Raw genomic sequence first — 19,280 nt, 5'->3', positions numbered from 1 at the left:
AATTAGAAGCCTCTATCCTCAGGTTCATCATATCCGGGTAAATGTCAAGAGGGGTACAAAACAGGTCAAATGGAATATCCACTGTGGATATGATGCAGTTTTACGCTGCTCAGTGGAAGATTCTGTGCTGAAAATATTTCCTCTCTGTTAGGATTTAGCACCTTCCCCTGATTCTAAGCAGTAGAATATTACACGTGGTTGTAAATATGGTTTTATTTCCAACTACTTTCCCTCCACTTATCATCTCGGAACACAAATAAAAAGGAATAAAAGTGCCAATGTCCAATAATGCTAGCAGAAGAAAATACATTTTCCTGACTGGTATCGCCTGACAAGAAGGGAAGCACACACACATACACACTTGCATGCAGACACATCGAACCATCACTACAATAAAAACAAAACAAGGATATTATCTTCCATCGTGGATTGTCTCAGTTTTTTTTTTCTATTATGATAAGAAATATTTTGGATTCAAAACGCAGAAAGGTGACATGTTTGCGCCATTGATCAGCTTCAGCTCTCTAATTTAATTCAACACAGAGTAAAAAACAACAAGAATCAGTTTTTAAAAGCCCTGCTGTCATTATTGAACAAATATGTGGAAATTGGACGGTTGTTGGAAAATCAGTCTTTCTCTGTTTTTTGTGTTCATCGTGTAAGTGTGTGCACATATGGATTATTGAACAGGCCTAGCGGGCCCAGCCCCCCCCCCCGCCCCTGACCTCTTGGGCCAAGGCTTCAGTGAGAAGTGACTGTTAACATTTCTTATTGGAAAGTCAATAAAATGACTATATACCAAATGACTACATAGAGATGCAAAACAACCTCACAGAAATTCAAAACAACTACACAGAGACGCAAAACAATGACAAAGAGATGCAAAACAACTACAGAGAGACTCAAAACAACTACCGATAGATGCAAAACAACCACAAAAAGACAAAAAAAAAAAAAAGAGAGAAGCAAAACAACCACAAAGACGCAAAACAACTACAAAGTAATGCAAAATAACTACAGAGATGCAACACAATGACAGGGATGCAAAACAACGACGAGGAAATGAAAAAAAAAACTACAGAGAGATGCAAAACAACCACAGCAATGCAAAATAACTACGGAGAGATGCAAAATAACTACAGAGAGATGCAAAACAACCACAGAGAGATGCAAAACAACCACAACAATGCAAAACAACCATAGAGAGATGCAAAACAACCACAGAAGATTCAAAACAACCAGAGAGATGCAAAACAACCACAACGATGCAAAACAACCATAGAGAGATGCAAAACAACCACAGAAGATTCAAAACAACCAGAGAGATGCAAAACAACCACAACGATGCAAAACAGCCATAGAGAGATGCAAAACAACCATTGCTTTACATTGTGGGATTCAGTGGGTGAGGTAGACTGGTCTGATGCATACTGGAGATTATTTCCAGATCAGTACGACATCCGGGTATTTTTGGCATACTGTAGATTTTTTTCTTTTTTTTGCATAGAGCACATTTCTTTTTTTTTTAGTTTGCATACTGTATACTGCTACTTTTTGGCCAAATCAGTACGTACTACTAGTATAGTAAGCTGTTTCGGATACAGCCCAAGTGTCAGCCCTGTGATAGACTGGCGAGCTGTCCAGGGTGTACCCTGTTGTCAGTTTGGAATCGGCTCAAGCCCCCCTGCGACCCTGATTAGGATAAACGGTTACAGATAATGGATGGATGGATTGATGGAGGTTCACAGTAGGTAAGGTAAGAAATCTAGTCTAATAACAGTATTATAGTACTCCATCAATACAATTCTCAATGTGTACTGTAACATTGCAGGTGGACCATAGTACTGTAAAAAAATATGTTTCATATACAGTATGTATGATATTGGGAACTATATTCTTACTGTACCTATACAGTATCTACAGTATTGGCCAGGGGGGAAATTGGCTGTGATGTTGGTGAGGTGCTGTGGCCAGACTGAAACAGAAGACAGGATGCAGCCTCATTTTCTCCTTCCTTACATCATATGAAGAAAGCTTATTTTGTTTTTACCCCCGCCTATACATGCCAACCCTCCCGATTTTTCCCGCACATCAAAACTTTGCTCAATGCAGCGAAAAGCCACCACGGTGTGGCACAAGCCAAACGGAAATAACTGGAAATGGAGAGTACCAAGAGAAAGAAATACTCAAGCAGGGGCAAAGAATAACAAAAACTGATGAATATTAATTTATACCAGAGATTCACACAAGTTCACACCAGAGGGGCAAAATATTCATTTGTCTTTCCTGAGAATAAAAAGTCAAATTAAAAGTAAAAATGTGGTTGCAGTGTACTCAATATTTTGTTATTTTTTCACTCTTTTAAAGTCACCAGAATGCAGGAAACAAAGTCTTTGAAACAGACCATTTTGGTTTCAAAATCCTCCCTTTTTTTGAGGTCTCAAGGTTGTCAAGTATGCCTCCACCAAAGAGGTCATGTTTTCAGTGCATTTTTTTTTGTTTGTCAGCAGGAATATGGAAAAAAAAACTACTCGTCTGATTTTCATGAAACTTGGTGGAAATGTGAAGCATGGGCCAAGAAAGAAACCATGGGAATTTTGGAGTTGATCCGACTCACAGAAAAGCCCTTTTTAGCCTTGGCAGAGGTCTGCACTCCCATAGTGCCCCGCTAGTTTCTATTGTTTGTTCTGTATAAAGAACACTTTCCCAATCCAACAGTGTTTTCTGAGTGTTTCAGTATAAAAACACATTATATCCTTTTATTTGTGTTTTTTATATTTAAGTATGATATTATGCAACAACAGGCTCCTTTACACACAGTATGTAGTGTATCACCGAGATTATCATCATAGTGTTTTCCGCTCATCGTAGTGTTTTCTATTGAGCACATCAGTGTTCAATTGGTTCTTAGAAACGTCTATTATGTCTGGGTTTTGTGGGTAAGTTTTTGTATGTGTGTGTGTAGAGTTCTGAGAATATGAGGTATGCCTTCAGAAAATGTGTGCAAACAGCCGAGAAAAACTGTAATACCATTTTATCTTATGCCCTTTTTTTGCACAGCCGTCTTATCTTATATGTTTTCATCGTATATGTTCTCATATATCTAATATCTTTTTGTCTTATATGTTCTTATCCTGTTTTTTGTCATGTATATTTGCCTTTTTTTGCGTTTTGTTTTGAAGGACATTATTGAGTGTACACGTCGTATAGAATGCGCTCTATAAATAAATTTGATTTGACTTGATTTCATTTACTTTCTGACAGTAAATTCCCAAAGTAAGAGCTCAGAATAATAGTATGATTGTCAGCGGGGAAACCGAATCAATACGGTGAGGGTGCTGCACAAAAGTTGAAGTGTTGGTTGCAGAGGTTGATATTGATAACTGTAATTTAAATTGTGATATCAATTGTTAAATACATGAGAAAACATTCATTTTCAATTGGGAACAAATTGAATTTGATGGAAATGTTTGGTTCTGATGGCTGTGTGACAAGTTCTGAGAAGGCGGTATCATTTTGCAAACAACATGCTGTTTTTATAATTTCGTCCTCTGTTAAGGGCTGCTTGTGAGCTGTTTTGAAAAAGCAAACTGTGAATAGAAAAAATGTGCCAAGCAATCGAGAAAAACTGCAGCGTGTGTCGCATGACCTGAATTTACACACAAATAAAGTCATGTAAATACAATCATATACAGGGGTTTATTTGCTATTTTTTGTTTTTTTCTGCAAAAAAGGTTATTAAACACTTCTGTAAACACTGCATTTCAAAATATGCCTACATATTCATATAGAAACACTTATGACAGAGACAACCAATTATACGTTTTTCTATTAAAATTGATTTTTTTTTGCATTGTAAATTAAGGCGAGGCATCTATGTGTTATAGCATAATAGGCATTTGTTTTAATCCCGTTATGCACAACAGAGAGCTAAACAATGGATTCCTCTGGGGATTATAGAATAATACAGAGGTATAAATGTGTTTCTTATCTGGCTAAATTAATTTAAGAGTTTAGCAGCCCATAATACACGCACTAATGCCTTCTTACAATCCTGTATCTTCTGTTGCTAACGCTAACCCAGCGCTCATTATGTTTTAATACCACACAGTATGTCAGTGGAATTGCTGTGGTCTGACTGTTTTTATAGGCTCTGTGCACTCAACATTCGCTAGAGGATAACAGTAAAAGGTGCTAAATCAGCATATAATGTATGTTTAACAATCCAATAATGTGGGTAAAATTATTCTTGTTAATCCTAGAGCTCAACTGGTGTGAACGTGCTGTACAAAGAAGAGAGAGTGCCGAAGGTAGCAGTGTCTATAGGGCTTTTCATATTTGGATTTAGCCTTGGGCTGACCTTGACCCAAGGCTACAGAAAGCCTTCTTGTTAACTGCACGCAGCACATGACTTGTTGGGATATCACTGAGCAACCTAGCTCTAGAGTGGGGATTACTTTGCCCCAGGTTTCAGGTGGGGATATCCCACATCCCATGTCATAAGTGTTAAACAACTGTTAGCCCGGGGCTAGGGGAACTCTCAGGGTATGGCCAGACTAAGACACTGCCTTTTATTCCTTTTCTATAAGAAGCGGTGAAATCCCCACGAGTAGTGCTTCGGTCTTGAGGCATAAGTTCATGAAACTATATGGAACTCAGTATTATGCATTTCTTTGCTGGGCTCTTGTTCAATTTGCCATATCCACACGTTGGATTTTCACCAATGGATTTTTTGCATCGTCCATCACATTGTGGTATGGTAATTAATCTATGGTTAAGATTAGGCAACAAAAACACTTGGTTGCACTTGGCACAGTTTGCAAGGGGTCAGCCTTATATTCCCTCAGCCATATGTTCGTTGGGTTGGTTCAGCCTGTTCTCATTCCCAGGGCGTTAAATACTGAGGCTTTGTCACGGCCGTCTGCGTTGGGTACCGCCGTACACGTCACCCTTTAGCGATGGTATGAAACGCACTGGGCGTTCCCTTAACTGTAATATAAACCAGTCCGCGGCAACAGTAAGTGCGGTGAAGTAGTTCTAAGAGCAAGAAGACAACGGGCAGGCGGGAGGGGAGGTGGATGGGTCCAACAAACACAGGGCTTTCATCTAGGAGACTGCTGTTTGTGCGTCACGTTACAATCAGCTGTTCGTTCGTGTCAACTTTCAGTGTCATTTTCACTGTACAAACACAATAGTTAAAAGACCAACCATGTAGTTCTTTACTAAACCTAACTATAGTGGTTGTGTTGCCTAATCCTAAAGTGACGTCAAGGGGTGTGACAAAACGGTGGTATGTGACAAGTTGGGATGACAACATGTTGGTTGGTTGGTTAGGTTTAGGCATGAGGAGTGAGATTTGATAGGGTTAGGGCAAGAATATCAGGGTAAGCCAATCAGAAGTAGAGTACGGGGTTTCGAAATAATGGGCCGTCAGAACAATGGCGTAGGTACCGATCTAAGGGAAAATAGACACACTCCTGTTTGCAATACCTCTGGATGTTCATCCACCACACTCCTGTGAGCAGTCATTAGAGAGCGGCATGTCCTAAAGGGTGTTTTCAAATGTTTCCACCCTCTGGTCAGAGTGAGATGGCAATGCAAATATGCACAAGGAATGAGTATTACAAAGGATCCCTGCATATTTGACATAAAACGGCGAGGGAACTTCTTCCAAATGAGAAAGAGATTGGATATTTATATTCAGCAGCCATTTCAGCCAGTAATATAAACAATTTCAGCTTGGTAAACTAGATTTAGTGCAGGACGCGGCAGCCCCATTATTGGTATTTTATGGAGCTCAGCAACAGGTGTGTGTTGTCCAAATTAATTATGAATTGGCAGTGAAATGTTTGTCACCTACACATTTTACTGTTATAGCTGAGGCTGGGGGCAGATGTGTAACATTAAACAGCTTGAAGGCATCATTAACTGAACACGCCTCTCTGCTCTGCCTTAGACACACACACACACACACATGCACAGAGTGAAATACAGACCTTGTTTTGTCATTCATGGGCTAGTTGTGTTGAATGATTCGCTACGCTGGGCGTATTGATAATCCATCAGCGTTCAGCACAAACAAGCTTCCTATGTGTTAACATGTAGGGATGGTCCCGGGCATCTGATGTGACTGGCGTCTTTGATCTTTTTCCGGCTCTCCACTGAATCCTGGTTGATGACTTTCACCCTGGAGACTCGTGTGAAACCACAAGTCAGAATTGATTTATTCGTCAAGTAACTTCCGGACTTAAGTTACGGCACTTCCGGAGTTATTTTAACTCAAACTGCAGTTTTTTCCTAAACCTAAACTAAGTAGTTTTTGCCAAGTTATTTCCGTACTTAAGTTATGGCACTTCCGGTGTTATTGAAACCAAAAACGTGATCTTTTCCTAAACCTAACTAAATCGTTTTGTTGCCCAATCCTAACCAAGTCAATCTTTTCTGAAGCCTAACTAAGTAGTTTGTTGCCTAAGCCTAACCGAGTGTTGCTGGACATTCATAGGAAAACACACTATAAATACGTTGTTGAAAGTCGTGCTGAGCGTCACGAAAATAAAGGGAAATTTGTGTCCATGTGCATTGATTTCAGACGTCAACAACCAACTCCTGCAAACACTACAATAAATGGACAACACTGTTGAATTTTACAAGTATTTGGGAATTATAAATGACAATAAGTTGACCTTTGAGAGGAACACAGATATGCTGTGTAAGAAATCTAACTAATATTACTACACGAATCAAATGGATTAAATTTTATGACGATTTCTTGAGCTGCCGTGAGACTGTGTTGGAAGTTCTACATGTGATGACACCCGGACCATGTTTATTCACTGCATGAAAACAGTGATAATGTGGTTGATAGCTCATAAGTTAATGCTAATAAGTGGAACTTCGACCTGTGAATATTTAACTAATATTACTAATATTTGCGTTAATGCGTTAAAGTAATTAGCGGCGTTAAAATTAATTTGCGTTAATGTGTTATTATCGCGTAAATTTGGACAGCCCTAATTCAGGTTCAAGTTCAAGACCTTTATTTGTCCCCAGGGGCAATTGGTTTTGCCAACATCTCATCACAACAAGACAATATACACATACATGCCCAAATACTAAAAAACACAAAAAAAGGTGAAACCTTGAAGTACAAAAATGTTAAACGAGTTACAATACTACCGTATAAGTTAGTGAAAAGAAAGAAAAGAACAGGCATGGGTGGAAGTGCTGATACTACCTATACTTTACAGAGTTGAGCTGTGAAACGGCAGAGGGTATGAAAGAGAATTTATATCGGTTAGTTTTGACTGATGGTTGTCTGAGGCGGACACCAGAGGGCAGAAACTTAAATTCTGAATGCAGGGGGTGAGTACTGTCAAAATGATGGAATCTGCTTTCTTTATCAGCTGTTTGTTGTTGTACAGTTCAGACAGACATTTCTGCTGAGTGCCGATGATTTTGCTCATGATTTTTTATCACCCTTGATAATGAGTTTTTTTTTCTGTTCGAGTTTGAGGGATGCATACCAGCAAATAAAAGTGCAAACTGACTCAATAAAAGATTTATAAAACAGTGTCATCAGGGATTTGTCAACCTTGAACTTGGTTAGCTTCCTCAAACAAAACAGATGCTTCTGTATTTTCTTACACAAAATATCTGTGTTCCTCTCAAAGGTCAACTTATTGTCAATTATGATGCCAAAATACTTCAACAATCTCAACATCTTGTCCATTTATTGTAGTGTTTGCAGGAGTTGGTTGTTGACGTTTGAAATCAATGCACATGTCTTTAGTTTATGTTTAATTCTAAATAATTCTACTTAGTTTATGTTTAATTCTAAAAAGGCGTCATTACACCAGTTTTAAAAAAAAAATAGTTAAAAGCAGGACCATGAGACACTTCAACATTGTTCAGCAGGCTTAAAATAACTGTGTCTTCAGCAAACTTAACAATGTGCTGGTTATAAAACTCACTACGACAGTCATTGGTGTACATAATGTACAGAAGGTGAGAAAGGACGCAGCCTGGGGGGGGAGCCAGTCGATGTTCTGGACAGTCCAGATAGATGTTCATTCACACTCACTCTCTGAGTCCGGTTAGTGAGGAAGTCCAAAATACATCCAACAATGTTTGAGTCCAACCCAAAGTGCTCCGTCAGTTTCTGCACCAGCAGGTGGGGCTGTATGGTATTGAAATCAGATGAGAAGTCTGCAAATAACAATCTAGCACGTTTTTTACTACCCTCCAAGTGCTTGTAAATTAAATTAAGTAGAGTAGTAGTAGCGTCCTGCACCCCCCTCTTGGTCCGATATGCAAACTGTAAACTGGGTCAAGGAGATGTTAGGTCTTGCCCAGCAGATCGTTTTCTATCAGTTTTTCAAATGCTTCAATAACTAATGACGTCAGGGCAACTGGTCTGTAGTCGTTCAGAGTTTTGGGGTTGCTATTTTTTGCAATGGGAACTATTGTAGATTGTTTCCATAAGATTGGCACTCTCTGTTGACAAAATAAAAAATGAAAACTACAATGAAAAATAAGGCCTAATTGATCAGCACAGTGAATCAACATGCGGCTGCCAATGTTGTCAGTGCCAGGGCTTGTGTTAGTCTTGCAATGCTTACAATACTATGTACAGAAAAGGGGGAGATACAATGATAATACATACCAATTAATATATTCATAACGAACACATTGCAAAGCAAAGTGATTTTGTGGTTTTGTTACCAGGATACAACTAGCCCAGTCGGCAGGAAAAAATGTTGGCAATGTACGTTTCAGTAAAATACAGATAGAATGTTGACTTTTCTTGCTTTTGGGTTTCTTTTTGCATTCAGTCGGAGCAAGTGACGTAGTACAACGAGCAACACACAGCAAGTAACGTAATATATCGAGTGGCCGTTATTGAAAGCTATGTGGTATAATAGCAAGTATAACAAGCGAGAAAGTCAACTAACGTCGGGTGGGGGTTGTGGCAAATGGGTCAAACAAACACAGGACTTTCACCCAGGAGACTGCTGTTCACATCCCGTGTGAAACCAAAAGTCAATGTTGACTTTATGCTTGCTACATTACAAAGTCCGCCAAGGGCAGGTGTTACTTATATACACTAGTTTTGTTGTTACATTATGTCGTTACGTAATTATTTGAACACAAACCATGATCTTTTTTCTAACCGTAAGTAGTTTTAGTTGCCTAAACCTAACCAATCGTTTCACAACTTTAACCACATGGCATTGTGCGTTTCTGCAAGCGTGATACGAGGCTGACATGAAACTTTTTTGGGATTCAGAAACGTTGACGCATGTTCATAACCCCCTCCGGTTTTGCAAACCCACTGGGATTGGAAGAAGAGCAGGGCGATGGTGGACAAAGGTTTTCTTAATATTTCAGTATTCACTCTGCCTCACACCGCTGTGAAGCCTCTCATGCCCCCAAAGGTATGGCGAGATAACACAAAAGTAATTGCAAGATCTAAGCTCTCCATGCATTTAAATTCTCTATTTCCAGAGAAAGGACAAGGACACTGACTTGCGAACGGAAACTTTGAAGATGAACAACAGCCTTGCTGGGTTTTTTTTGGCCTCATTTCCATTACAAAGCTCAGTCACTTTGCTATCACAGTTGAAAAATTGCATGACTTTTAGTAGACAAATAGGAGAATATTTATTCTTTTGTGTTAACAAATGTCCAAAGTTTGAGAGAATAAAGTGCTGGTTATATCAAGACTGACTGCCCTTTAACTTAAATTGAGTAGATACTAGAGAATGCCATAAAGACTACAAAATATGACCACAGTTCCTTGACCTTGGTAGATATCATCTTATCTCGTCTGAATACATGAGCTGCAGCTACAAAAACGTCACTTTTTGGGGACTTTGTTTGGCACTCGCTTTGAACAAAAAAAAAGGAATGTTTTTGCATTCTTTCTAAAGCTGTACCTGCACCGGATGAGAGGATTCTCATCCACCGAGAGACTGACACCCTAAACCTTTCAAATGCTGTATGCTTTCATTCACAAGCATAAACCCCCAAAATGCCCTTTGGGAATGCATGGAGGTGTTAGACAGGCGGGGACCATGTTGATTTGAAGGAATATGAAGACATTCTGAACACGTTTCCAAGAAAACTGCTTCAGTTGGAGTGCTGGGAACATTTCGTGTCCCAGGTGTCATTGATATGCTCAAGTATCTAGAGAATGTTCAGAGTTCAGGAGGAAGGCAATGTGTCAGGATTAATGAATTAAACAATTAAACAAGCTGGTGGCCCAAATGTTGCATTATTTTTTTTAAATTCATCCCAATCCAAAGTGAGGATTGGATCATTATTAAATATTGAGCACAGCTTCAAGAAATAGGTCGAGACTTTGGTATATATACTTATTTACTTTTGTGACGAAGGTTAGATGACAACATTGATATATTATCCTGTCTGTACAGTACATATTTATTTTAATTTTTTATGATTTTACAATTGTATTTCTGAGCTCTACCAGACATTTAAATGAAAAACAACCTATTCTTTTTAATAAAAAGAATAAATATAAGGCGGGAATTTCAAAATAAAGGCGCATTTTGATATGTATTAATATTTTCACTTTGCAGCGATATATTGGATCATTGATCATTGAATCAATATTTACACTCCTATCATCCACTGTAAATTACAATGATCAGCTTTTTTTGCAGCAGGAAACATAGCAACTTTCCAGGTATATTTAATTGAAAATCCATAACGATGACACTTGGGTATCAGTATGCTTCAAATGATGAAGTTCGTACGAAATGTGTCATTGAACACATCGATATGCAAAAGTGTTAATACCTGCACAGCATGGCCACACTAACTGAGCTAATGCAGAGGTCCCATTCCAATATTGAGCTTTTTTTTTTTCTCTGTACAGTAAATATGAATATACAATCAGCAGCCAAGCTAGCTTAGCTTAGCACAAATACTCATACTTGGTACATCCTGTTGACTTTTAAACATGAAAAAAAGCAAAACGATAAGTACACTGGAAGTGTTGCTTTTAATTTTCCGGAAAGAATACAGAATAATTTGGCCCTCTGGCGTGAACTTGTGGCATAAAGTAATATTCATTAGTTTTCATTCACTGATTTGTTTTTGTGCCCCTGCTTGAGTATTTCTTTCTCTTAGTACTCCCCATTTCTTCTCTGTCTCTCACTCACTGAAGGTCCTTTCAGACAAAACACGACAACAGCCCCACTGCACTCTGAAACCCATTACTTCCAATAGCATGCGCCAATTTATGGTGTAAATGTCTTTATTTATGTACAGGAAAACACATAATTCAGGCGGTAGGTGACAATTAAAATATTAAAATATATCCTAACTAAATATAATGCAGTAAGTCTCTCTGGCATTCTTTATCACTTTCAAATACTTATTCCGCTTTTAGATCAACTTCTCTCATGTAATGTTATCTCTGCCGAGTCAACACACATGTAGGCATGATTTACTCTTCTCTCCTCTTTTGTGTCTCTTCTCTGGGGAAGTAACTTCTTTAAATGTGCATGTGGCACCTACTCTTCATGTAAATAATAGCCTATATATTAATTTTAATTAATTTTATAAACCCCAGGACTTTAATAGCTCATATGTGTTTCAGCGAGATTTCTGCTCATGTTCAAAACTTTCTGCACATTCAAAACATGTCACACTGTGTTCTCTGAGAATTTGAGAATTGAGATGTGATATTTTAAGAATTGATATTACAAGAGTAAAGTAGCAATTTAATGACAATAAAGTCATAATATTTCAAGAAAAAGATTTATCTGCCCTATAGTCTAGTTTAGGGAAGCAGCTGTACGCTGCTCGGAGCACACCACCGCTGATGAAGTTATCATCATCGTTTGTAGAAATGTAGAAATCAAAGATAATATAATATCTTCTGATACTGTGAATATCACCAAGTACAATTGTAGTTTTCATGTGTTTTTTGTGTATAAAATCGCTGCAGTGAACACGACTGTGCTGTCAGGTCCAATGAAGACACCACGGTGACAGTCTGCCACACACCCTCTGCCTTCTCCAGTCACCTCACCCGGCACATCTTCATCACCACAGATTATTGATAGCTGTCAGTTTCAAACAGTTTCAAGTCATTCAGATGCAGAGAGACGGTGGGCTTTTTAGGAAATATTTGCTGAGTTCCAGACATTGGTCGCGAGCAGCTCTCTTCCACCAGGAAACAACATTTGGTGTAGCTGTGTTGTTGTACGGGTGGAAGAAGTAGGGCTATACGTGCACATTGCCAGAAATAGGTAGATAAACTAAAGTGGGGAAACGGTGTGAAAATTTGTCATAAATACGCGAGAAATGTGACCCCGGGGAGAAACCGGGAGAGGGCAATGAATAACATGAGTCTCCCGGGAAAATCTAGAGGGTTGGCAACTGTGCGAATACTGAAAACAGAGGGACGCAGATAGCCTGGCTCTGTTGGACACAAAATTGGTATAGCAGCACCTCTACTGCCACTGGCATGATATATCTAGTTTGTGTAGTGCACGGAAAATGTGTGCAAGTGTAAAAACTTTATTTATATATTTGTTTTTTTTGTACGGATTAGACAAAAAATATAGGCAAGACTCTAGGCAAGAATGGAAATATGTTTATTTCTAAAATGTCAATCTATTCCTTTAATATCTTTGAGCAAAACATGTAAATAATTGGAAGGGTCAGGTAGGCTAATTACCTAAATAGCATATAATAGCATAGCCTGCTTAAGCAACAAAGGAAACAACTGACAGACACTCAAGCCAGGAACTTACTTCATGTATCATTCATCTGTTTTCAGAAGCTCGAGTTCTTTTTGTAATGTTCTTTTTTAAGGTACCCTTCGAGCTTCAAACTGCTTTACTGTGCCTGTTCTATTTTAGGGAGCATCAACACAAACCAGCATTGCTGCTGTTCGTGACATTTCAAGAGCCAAAACAAAAAGGAAAATGCAGTTTGTAAGAAGAGAGAAAGCCAGTGGGCTGTGAGCCATTTGCCACAGTGGCAGACTAATACAGCAGGTGTTCACACCGAACCATTTGTCCTCCAATTTGTGTGTCACAAGGTTGTGATGAATCCGTGTGAGCGGTAGTTATAGTTTACCCCCGTTGCAACATGTGTTCTTTGTTTCTGGTCTGTTTCTGTTCATTCTTCATAGGGTAAATGAGGATCTAAAATTAGAACATATTCAACACAAAAAACAACAACAACAACAAAATACCAAAAAGCATTAACATTTACTGTAGCAAGGTCTTAACATCTCATCTAGTCAGGTCTTGTTAGGTCTTGTCCTGTGTTCCCTTCAAACACTATCTGCAATGCATAATAAAAAAAATATAAAGATTTTGCATAGATACATATCTAGACCTATGAACCTGGTTTGCACCCTCAATTTCTATGTAACTTCTGTGTAAAAGTGTGTATGTATGCTGCCCAATTTAGCTGACTTGCTTAAGCTAGAATTGTCAGTAAATATCGACCGTGCAACCGGTGCGGTGCACCGGGGCCCAGAAGCTGTCAGGGGCCCAACAAAATCACCTTCCTAAACCGTGTCCACACTGAATCCGTTATATGCACTTCTGTTACGTCAAAAGCGTAGGCTATGTATCAGCTATGCACTCGAGATCAGACTGGAGAGGTAACCACTTATCTTCCTACATTTGTTCTTTTTAAACAGAAAACCCATATTTGATATCATGATATTTACTGGAAATTAGAATATATATATATATATATATATAATATAATACAATATAGCAACAGCAGTAGGAAACCCTTGGGCAATCTCCAGCTGCCACCTTATTTAGGTTTTTGTTGTGAAATGAGGAGGTATTGTTTTGATTACTTCTCATTTCAACTTCACCAATCAGCCGCTCCTGGTCCATTGAGCCAATTTCAATGCGAGCAACAGGAATAAATAGAAACAGCTGGGCGTCTGACAAAAGCTCATCCCAAAATGTCACTCACGACCAGGACAATCCATTAAAAAAGGACATGCTTCTTAATGACTTTGCAGAGCACAAGACCTGTAGGATAAACATGTAATGGGCGAGCACTGGTTATTTTTTTGCTATTATGGAGTGGGATCAGGGATTTAAATCTATAGCACTGTAATTGGTACATCACACATGTTGGAAAATGTGCACCTACTGAAATCTGTGTCTGTGATAACATTTGGCTGCTGAGTCCAGGGCAGGCTGTTAAATTAACGTTACCTCTGGCTGCTGTCCGTGGTGCTGATCTAAGGCTGGTTTGCAGGATGGGAGTTGTATGGTGAGCCTCTTCATGGTGACATAGCAATTGTCTGGAGTGATTGTGCGTGTACGTGCGTGTGTGCGCACAAGCATGCCCTTGTGATTGGGGCGAGGGCCCACGAAAAAAAATTGCACAGGGGCCAATCACAATAAATGTTACGCTGCTGCTATGCCCTCCCTATATTTGCAACCTCAGCCCAATCAAGACTTTTGTTGTATGTCAAATAGTGTTGTAGCAACAATACAAGATCAGTTATTGTGATTGGCAGTACAATGTTTAGCCCATTTTGGCCCATTTTACCTGACGCCACCCTATATATTGCAATTTCTATTTACCTTATCGTCAAATAAATACAAGTAATTTACTCACCATGCTGATGACATTAAACAGGACAATGCAGAACTGACAAACTGGCAAGGATGTTATGAAGGATTGCAATAATAGAAATTATATTATGTGTAGGCCAGAGTCAGTAGGGGGACACAGTGGCAGCCATCAGCTTACCACCAAGACACAAATCCTAAACTAGCTGTGTACTGAACCCATAACAGGGAGTCTGATAACAAGGAACCCTGTGGTCATGTGTCTCTGGGGCGATCATTTGGGGGTATGAGTTCACTTTTAGATGTAGAACTGCACGTCAGCGAAATGGAGCTCATTTATATTAGAAAGGTCAAACCAAGCGAGTCCACATAGAGTTCTTCTTTCTGCCACATTGAGACTCATTAGCAAATGATCAACTGATTGATTGTACTTCTTTCCCAAAAAGCTTGTTAAAATGTTTTGTGTGGGAGCCAAGTACAAAATGGACATTACATTTCAACACAGGTGTCCAGTGTCATTGAATTAATTATATCTCAAAGGCAAATATTGAAATCTATCCAGAACCCATAGCAGTATAACTACTCTACCATCACACACTGGGGTATTTCAAAGCCTAATTATCTGTGGAAATAAATACAAGGAAAAACAAATTAGTTTAAGCATTTCATCCACAAACAACCCCTGTACAGTATATACTACTGTTTCTGGTGCATTCAGGAAGCTTAAATAACACTCATTTGCACCCCATGGAGTAATTAAAGACTGTATGTGGGTGTGCATGAGTAATCACTTCCACTGCAATATTAATTCCCCTTAATTTCAGCAGGAGCTGTTGAAGACAGGTGCTGTAAAAGCCAAAGACAGTTATAATGACAGCCGCTGCTTATTATGATGGGCATTGCACTCTTAAAACTGTAGTCACTGGTTTATAAATAAATGCATCTGCCACATATGAAAGAATATTCTTGACGGAAAAGACTTATCTTGCTATTCTCGGTGAGACACTGTCACCAACTAATGGTCATTTACTACTATTCAAAATTGTCCCACTCCTCAAAACAGATTCAATATCAACTAGGGCAGTCAAAGTTAACGCGATAATAACGCGATAACACAGGTTTGTTTTAACGCCGCTAATTTCTTTCACGCATTAAAGCAAGTTGCTATTTTTAACTTGTAGATAAGATTTGTACCATGTCGTACGAGTCAGTCGCGAAGGAGGTTAAATAACGCTCCAAACTCACGCTAAATTTTGGCGAGGAAAAACTGGCCATTTTCAAAGGGGTCCCTTGACCTCTGACCTCAAGATATGTGAATGTAAATGGGTTCTATGGGTACCCACGAGTCTCCCCTTTACAGACATGCCCACTTTATGATAATCACATGCAGTTTGGGGCAAGTCATAGTTAAGTCAGCACACTGACACCCTGACAGCTGTTGTTGCCTGTTGGGCTGCAGATTGCCATGTTATGATATGAGCTTATTATTTTATGCTAAATGCAGTACCTGTGAGGGTTTCTGGACAATAATTGTTGTTGTTTTGTGTTGTTAATTGATTTCCAATATTAAATATATACATACATTTGCATAAAGCAGCATATTTGTCCTCTCCAATGTTGATAAGAGTATTAAATAATGTACTTGACAAATCTCCCTTTAAGGTACATTTTAATTTTGAACAGATAAAAGAATGTGTGATTAATTTGCGCTTAATCGTGATTAACTATGGACAATCATGCAATTAATGGCGCATTTTAATCAATTGTCAGCCCTAATATCAACATAAGAATTTCATCCCTGGACACCCCAATATGCTGCATAGAAAATGTTACTTTGTTGTAAGGAATTAATTGACTGATATCAACTTGTGATTAGGTTAGCACCCCATCCTCTTCCCTACATGGCGTTTGTCGCTCTTTATTCACAATTACGTGGATTAAATATGCATTGTTTTTGTGGGATATATACAAATTACAGTGTATTATTTTCTGTAAGTATAGCTGCGAGCGGCGTATAAGAACCGCCTGGGCAGATTGCATATAAGGGGTTTATCAGATTGCAGCTTAAAATGTGGATAATGAGTGCGGTGGGAGGCACATAAAACCAAAACAATGAGCTTAAAACAGCTAAAATGCTCAATAGAGCTGAGGGGAACTGCAGAGTCTGGGGAGAATTCTATGTCACAATACCTATCATTAATATAAAAATATTGATTAGTGCAGCTTTAAGCTTTGAAGCTCATCTTATCATACAGGCCCGATTATTAACCCCCTGAGAATTGAGACCTGACTTTACTGTCTATCAGAGGCTGTAACAGGTTCAGTTTTAGAGCTAGAGTGAGGGTCTACATAACATATGAAACTAAACTTAAACCAAAGGAATCCATTTGTAACAATCGTGTCATGCTATCTTTAAAAATGCAATTCTTGCAGAAATCTCAAAATGTCAAATTGTTTTGATCCCAAATAACAGCATGACTTTTTCTATGGTGTTCCTCAAGGTCTTGGTGTCTTAATGTGGTATTTTGGAGGGATTATTGATCATTTTTATTAATTCTTGAGTGGAAAAAAATGATTAAAATTAGCATCAAATCTGTGTAACAAATGGTATCAACCCAAAAATTGCTGCAACAACATATGATGCATAACAGAGCATGGGGATGACCATCATATACTTCGATCATAATGTTCTAAGCCCTTATACACTTTCACCATGTATTTTTAATTAATTAATAACTAATTAGTTGATGTTTATTTTAGATTTATCACTAAATCTGACAGTGAGCTGCATCTCAAATTAATCTTCAGGTTTCCAGCTTTTAGGTGATGTTCACCACTTCTATGTGACATCTACTATTGACCTGCTATCCCCCCTAAAGAACCCCTGGCCCCCAATGTGTCTATTGTTGGTCTCAGAGGGTTAAATTATCTTTAAAAAACATGTTTACCATTTAGTTAATATAACTGCAGAATATGCCATCCACATATTTTAAATACATTCATTATATTTACTGCAGCGTTGATTGCTTTAATAGAGTAGGATCAGCCTGTGTTTCTAAAAGGCTGCTAATTGCTGTGATACTGCCTCTATTATTATCTCTCTCTGTGTCTCACATTAAAATACATAAACATAAACATGCAGTATGGACTAATTCGAGCACATTCCCCCTTGTGTATACTGCGTCTTTGTGCTTACCAGCATCTAACACAGCCGTCACACACGTTGCAGGCCACGATACAAGTTGCCGTTCCTGCTTCCCGGGGCTGTGCAAAGCAAAGCAAAGCACTCCCAATTTACAGCTTTCAGTCTGTCACAGCAGGAGCGGTTTGTGCAACACAGGTGAACCTGACAAGCTGCTGAAGTACTTTTGTTCCTCGGCTCCTTTTTTGTCCACCAAAATAAGAAAAACGACACAGCGAGCGTCCTTTAAAGAGCTGGCGCAGACAAACCCACTCGCTCTCATCACCAAACATCACATCAGATACCCATCAAAACATGACAAATCCTCAACTGTAAGAGTTCAAAACATTTAACTTCTTAAACGGGATGGCGTAGAAAGTAATTTAGAGGTGACATCCAGTCAAGAATAAAAGGTGATAATTGTTTTTCATCTGCCTTTTTAATATGTAAATCAAAGTGCTCCTTAATGAATCTCAGCCTCCTCCTCCTTCCCCGCAGGATAGTCACGGCGAGGGGAGCCACAGACGGGTGTCAGGACCTTTGATGTTTCTGGAGTTGACAGGCGAGTCCCAGGGTATTGTCACTCCTCTCTCGGTGTTATCTCGGTGCAGATAACAGCGGGATCTGTTAGCAGGTGCCATTCAAAGGTGTGTGGGAAGTACCTGCACTGTGATGGCAAACTGCAGATGACACTTGAGCTAAAAGGTGATCCCTGACGGGAGACAGATGGGTGCTGTGGTCTGTCGAACATTTCCATAATCCGTGCAAAGAATGCCTATGGATCTGCTACAGCTTTGTGTAGTCTGTATGGCTGGTTACCTTTACTGTATGGGAATATACTTCAATTTTAAATTATCAAGAATGTCAATCAATTAAAATGCAGTAATGCTCTGAGCAGAATTATCTGTATTTAATTGATATCACACATTTGACATCTAAAGGATAAGTCTGTCATTATTCTATTTTATTATCTTATCTACATTATTATTAAATAATGTTTATAATAAAGTATTTTTTTTATCATCCATCCATCCATCTTCAACCGCTTATCCGGGATCGGGTCGCGGGGGCAACAGCTCCAGCAGGGGACCCCAAACTTCCCTTTCCCGGGCCACATTAACCAGCTCTGACTGGGGGATCCCGAGGCGTTCCCAGGCCAGAGTAGAGATATAATCTCTCCACCTGAAAAGTGATCCGTCAGCTTTTTCAAAAACCAACATGGCCCACCTCAAGTGGCGGCAACCCTCGAACACCGTGGTGGACACCGGTGGTCAGGGAAGCCGTCTGACTGAAGAAGGAGGCCTTCCGGGATATGTTATCTCGGAGGTCTCCGGAGGCAGTTGCAGGGTACCGACGGGCCCGAAGAGCAGCAGCCACTGCCGTGACGGAGGCAAAGCAGCGGGTGTGGGAGGAGTTCGGAACAGCCATGGAGAAGGACTTTCGGTCGGCACCAAAGTGCTTCTGGAAAACCATCCGGCACCTTAGGAGGGGGAAACGGGGAACCATCCAAG

Source organism: Sebastes umbrosus, chromosome 16 (genome assembly GCF_015220745.1).
Source record: "Sebastes umbrosus isolate fSebUmb1 chromosome 16, fSebUmb1.pri, whole genome shotgun sequence".
In the NCBI taxonomy this organism is placed as follows: Eukaryota; Metazoa; Chordata; class Actinopteri; order Perciformes; family Sebastidae; genus Sebastes; species Sebastes umbrosus.
Note: the sequence above shows the minus strand (reverse complement) of the source record.